Source organism: Haliaeetus leucocephalus, unplaced genomic scaffold (assembly GCF_000737465.1).
Source record: "Haliaeetus leucocephalus isolate CR32 unplaced genomic scaffold, Haliaeetus_leucocephalus-4.0 Scaffold228, whole genome shotgun sequence".
NCBI lineage: Eukaryota > Metazoa > Chordata > Aves > Accipitriformes > Accipitridae > Haliaeetus > Haliaeetus leucocephalus.
In genome coordinates, this window is record NW_010972664.1 from 8,064,558 (window position 1) to 8,070,484 (window position 5,927).

A 5,927-nucleotide genomic window follows, 5' to 3' on the forward strand; every position below is an offset into this window, starting at 1 on the left:
CCTGCCCGGCACCGGGCGCCCCTCCGCCGGCGGGCGCCCACCGCTCGCCCCCCGGCTCCGGGCAGGGCAGGGGGGAGGCGCGGGCCGTCCTTGCCCTCGAGCCTGCAAGGGCAGAGCCCTGACGGAGCCGGGCGGCCAACGGAAACCCGCCTGAGGCAAGTCCTACGCGGAAAAACAGCCCGCTTAGGAAGTAAGAGCCCGAGGGAGTAAATACGTGCTGAGCGATGTAGGTTTGCACAGGTACCGCACAGCCTCCTGCAAAACAAAACGAACCCTGGTACGGTGTAAGGGGTTATATTTAGCTGTAGTAATCACAGCGAGAGGGTTGCATGCCAATGAAAACCTGATTTTCTTCCAGGGGAAAAAAAAGTGCAAATGCAAACCAAGATTAAAACAGTTTATTTAAATGGAGATTTCTGGCTTGCTGATTTAAATTACTTTGATTTAAAACAAATGCATCCTTTTAATAAAAAATTATTTGCTACTGTGTTGCTCCAGTTTTTCTTCAGTTTATCTTCCTTGAATTAGATGGATTAGGTGGACTGATGTAGAAGTGAATTGTGCTTATTGGATTGTAATACAAATCAGAGTTTCATTTTAACATAATTAACCAGGTGGTATTCTATAGAGAAATCACATACCAGAGCAAGAACAGGTTACAACTTTTCTGTACAGAAAAAAGATCATTCTATATGAAATGGCAGAGAGGAGTTTGCTATTGAGTGAGACTGGGACTCTGTGTCTCTCCATTGCAGGGTTTCTAGTGCACGTGTTTTGTGATTTGGGCTCTGATGTAAATCGTGTACATTTGTACTCTACCCATGCATTTTCTAAGAGGACCACCAGCATGGTTTACAAGTGCAGGTGACAGTAGGACCATGTGTTTACATACAAGTGTTTTCACGGTACTCAGAAAAGAAAAAAGGTATCATTAATATAGTCATTCATATGTTGTTTTCCCAAGTCACAGACTGTCCTGGTTTCAGCTGGGATAGAGTTAATTGTCTTCCTAGTAGCTGGTACAGTGCTGCTCAGTATGAGAAGAATGTTGATAACACACTGATGTTTTCAGTTGTTGCTAAATGTTTAGTCTAAAGTCAAGGATTTTTCAGCCAGCGAGAAAGCTGGAGGGGCACAAGAAGTTGGGAGGGGACACAGCCAGGGCAGCTGACCCAAACTGGCCAAAGGGGTATTCCATACCGTGTGACATCCCATCAAGTATAGGAACTGGGGGGAGTGAGGGCGGGGGGGTGTCACTGCTCAGGGACTAGCTGGGCATCGATCGGCAGGTGGTGAGCAATTGCACTGCGCATCATTTGTATATTCCAGTCCTTTTATCATTACTGCTGTCACTTTATTAGTGTTATCATGATCATTATTAGTTTCTTCTTTTTATATTCTATTAAACCGTTCTTATCTCAATCCACGAGTTTTACATCTTTTCCCAATTTTCTCCCCCATCCCACTGCGGAGAGGGGGGGAGTGAGTGAGTGGCTGCATGGTGCTTAGTCGCTGGCTGGGGTTAAACCATGACACTGTCCTAGCTCTCAGGCTGGGACTGCCTCTCTGGAAGTCAGATCGGCCCATGCACTTTCTACTCCTAGTCCAATCATGTATCCTGCATCATTATAGGGTTACTGGCAACCCTATTATAGCTGTACAGTTTATCATCTCACTTTCATTTTAAATTCAAGCTTTTTTTTTTAATAAATATTTCTGCCATTAGCATATTACATAGGAAACTCCAGCCTGTTACATCTACATCTGCATTTCTTCCTCAGGGTTTAACCCTGCTTTTAGATGAGCAATCCCAGGGAAAGCAATTGAGCTCATCAGCTGCCAGTCTGTAGCAGGGAGGCATCATAACGCCTTCTACCCACAGAGGAACCTGGAGCAGCTAATTGCTTCATTAAGGCTGCCTAGATTTTAGATAGACAGCTGAACTCACTGATGCTATTCTTGGTCAGAGCTCGTTCTCTTTTTCTAGGTATCACGGCTCTTGGTATCTTCTCTGTTAGAGAACTCCCTGATTGCAAGGAGACTGCAATAACAGAGAGAGCGTAGCGGTCAAGTGCTTTGTTCTGCTTTGATGAGAGGCAGAAGTCATAGTTTTTCCATCGCTTAAAGCCTCCCTAAGCACGTATCCTTGATTCTTGGAAGCCATCTGTCCTGGTTTCAGCTGGAATAAAGTTAGTTTTCTTCTTGGTAGCTGGTATAGTGCTGTGTTTTGGATTTAGGATGAGAATAATGTTGATAACACACTGATGGTTTAGTTGTTGCTAAGCAGTGCTTATACTAAGTCAAGGACTTTTCAGCTTTTCATACTGCCCTGCCAGCAGAGGCTGGGGGTGGACAAGAAACTGGAAGGGGACACAGCCAGGACAGCTGACCCAAACAAGCCAAAGGGGTATTCCATACCATATTACATCATGCCCAGTACATAAACTGGGGGGAATTGGCCAGGGGGGCACTGTGGCTTGGGGATTGGCTGGAAACATATCCTGTGCCCCATGCCACCACCACTGCGGGGGGCAGGGAGCGAGCAAGCAGCTGCATGGTGCTTAATTGCTGGCTGGGGTTAAACCACGACACCATCTCTTCAAGAGAAGAGGTACTATGCATCCTTAAGATGCTAACAAAGTTGAAGCACTCACACATATCGAAGTCAAAGTTCAGAAGAGACTCCTTCCTATGAGCACTGTAGCAGGTGATATAAGCCCACTAATTCACGGCAAAATCCCCATAGCAATAAGCTTTCTTGTGCACTTGAATGTGCTTTCAGCATTTCACCTATATGTGCTCCAGGAACAGGCTTAAATGGGTAGAAGCAGCATTGCAGCCTGAAAAGGGAAGCTTGGATTTAATAAGAAAGGGCCTTTAAATTCTGCTAAAAATATTTACTGTGGAAAAGAGGAAGATGTGAGAGCATCACACACACCACATTTTTCCTTTGCTTTCACACAAAACCATTAGGAAAAAAGCAGAAAAGACAAGCGAAATTTTGCAGCATATGTGCTACATAGAGGAAATCAGCACTTGTGGTAGAAATCCTTTGCACTCAAAAGGAAGACTGTTCAAGTATATCGCTGCTAGGTTTTTCCTGTAGACCCACTGACATCACCAACTTTTTCCAAATGGCAGAGCCACCGCTGCAGAAACACACTTCCAGCGCAGTCAAACATTTATTATTTTAAACAATTAGTGATTGGTAAAAACAAAAAAAACCCAACCTCCCCCTATTTCTCAGTTGACATCTCAGAGAAATATCAGAAAGGGCAGAACTGGATAAATACTGAAAACCAAAACACAGCACCTACTCTCTGGTGAGGATTCATAACCACATTCTCTCCTGTAGAACTGGGATCCCTTCTATTGTTTTTAATGTGAACGGACATCCTCCTCTGTGTTAATCCCAACTAAAAGCACATCTGCATGCTTTTAGTACAAGAATGTCCATGTTGAATGGGAAGTATCCAAGATATGTTTCCAGAGATGTACATCACCAAAAAATGGTTGCGTAAGTATCCTGAAAACATGGTTGTCGGAGAAATGATCCCAGTGCAAAGCAGAGTAACATTTTTAGGAAGTTTTTTTTGTAGAATCATTTAGGTTGGAGAAGGCCTTTAGATCATCGAGTCCAACCGTTAACGTAACACTGCCAAGTCCACCACTAAACCATGTCCCTACACGCCATGTCTACATGTCTTTTAAATACCTCCAGGGATGGAGACTCAACCATTTCCCTGGGCAGCCTGTTCCAATGCTTGACAACCCTTTCGGGGAAGAATTTTTTCCAGATACCCAATCTAAACCTCCCTTGGCACAAATTGAGGCCACTTCCTCTTGCTCTGTCAGCATTTGATGGCTCCAACACCAGCATGTGGAATACAAGGTATATGGAGTAATTAACTGAGTTCAGCTGGTAACACTTATCAGTTCATCAGTGGAAGTAAATGACACCTTTTTTTCTTTTCACGAAAGACAAGGGCAGAAGGCAGCCTTACCAAAGAGGTCCTAGTGTCCTGAGAAGTTAAGCCGTTCACACACAGATAGACTGTCTCCTACGCAATGTCAATAACAAAAGAAAAAGACTTTGTGGGAAAAGAGGAAAATTCAAGTTTCAGGTTACAGAAAATCACGTTCATATTACAAAGGAAAATAACAATAACAAAACTCCCACAGCTCAAGAGATTTCTTGTTCTTGTTTTTCCCCCTAGCCGTCCCCAACCTTCAGACTATAAAGCTGGCAAGATTTGAAGAAGTTAAATGCTTCATCTCAGCACAGATTAGAGCTCAAGTGTGGTCTTGTCTGCAGAAAAAAAAAAAAAAAGACTTTTAGGAAACAAGGGCAGGTTTCACTTGTGCAACCTACTTTCAGCACAGCAGGACAGACGGCATTGACCCCTCAGAGCATGGGAGGGACCCTGCCCCTCCTGTGTCCTAGACCCTTCACTGAGAGGTCTCAAAACTAATTTCATCCAAAGATGCTGCTGGGTGATGGCCCACTTCAAGGGGCTTGGTGGTCAACGCACACTAGTGCTCAGGCCAACTGAAGGAGGAAACCTCAGGCAATGTCCCCATGCTGTGTTCAGTCCTCTCCCTGTGTTCAGCAAAGGTCCACATGTTTGCTGGGGATCCCTCCCCTGGGATCAACCCCTAGGTACTGTGCTCTTCCACCACCCTGGGCCCAAGGAAGGCCTCACCGGACCTGTGAAAGCCATTTTAAACCTGGGAGATGGGCTCAGAGCCAGTGTTTGCCCCTGTATGGTGCTCTGGGCTTCATGCACTGTTACTCTGCAGCCTGTCCAGCATGATGCATACTCAGAGATCAGCAGTCCTTGCCTTCAAGAGTGATTTGTACGCTGTGGCAGTCTTTTCAGAGGGCTAAGAGCTTTGCAATCAGGTAACATCCAAGCTAGCAGACAGAGTCTGTTTCCCATTATCACTCAGCTAGTCAAATCCACAGATTCCTTATATCAGTAATTGGAAGGGTCAAACTCTGCCTTCATGAGACCAAGGCAGAGAGTCACTGCTGTCAAAGTGTGCTGGGGACAGGATGAGTATCACAAGCACAGTGCTCAGCTGGGACCAGAGTCCAGCAACGCCCAGGAGAAGGCAACACTGCTTGGCGCTGGACTGGCCATGCAGAGACAGGTAATGTGCTTTGGTGACATGGTGTTAGAAAGCATGGGCAGTATGTCTGCTGTGCCATGGTAAGTCAGGAGTGATGAATAAAGTTAAAAAAAAGTTCTGAACTCAGAAACAGAGAGGGGTAAATGTGGGAAATTAATTCAAGTAAGGTAAATGCAAAATGTACCCACATTGTTTGTCAAGTGTAACTTTGTTCTGATTACTGCGCAAATATTTGATTTTTAGTGCTGAAAGCACCAGGGCTTCTTGCCAAAAACAATGTTGCCTTAATAATCTGGGATTAACCTTCTTCAATTACCCTCATAGCAGACTGGTGTATGGGATCTACTCGATCACTGTACTTTGTTGTTGTGAGGCATTACTGTTTCTGTAACCACCATGCAGAAGAGCCCAGTATGCTCACATGGTCCACACAGGAAAGACTGAGTGGGTCTCTGCCCCACAACATACAAGCTGATTCACAGTCACCCCTGCCTCTCCCCACCCAGGCTGGTTTCTGCAAGCTCTTCCCTTGCAGCAGAGGTGGTTCATCTGCTCATAAAGGAGAACCCAATCTCCCATGGTTTCCACCCCAGTTTGTGAAGACAGAGCAGCAGATACACTGGTTCTCCTCAATAAAGCAGGCTGCGCTGCCTGCAATGGCTGTGCCAGCCCTCCCTGCCAGGGAGTCGCAGCCCTTGGCAGTAGCAGGCTGTAAAGAAGACATGGGCTGATTTTTTTTTTTTTCCCCAACATTCGCACCAGCTATTTCAGCACATGAGTGGCTCAAACTCTGT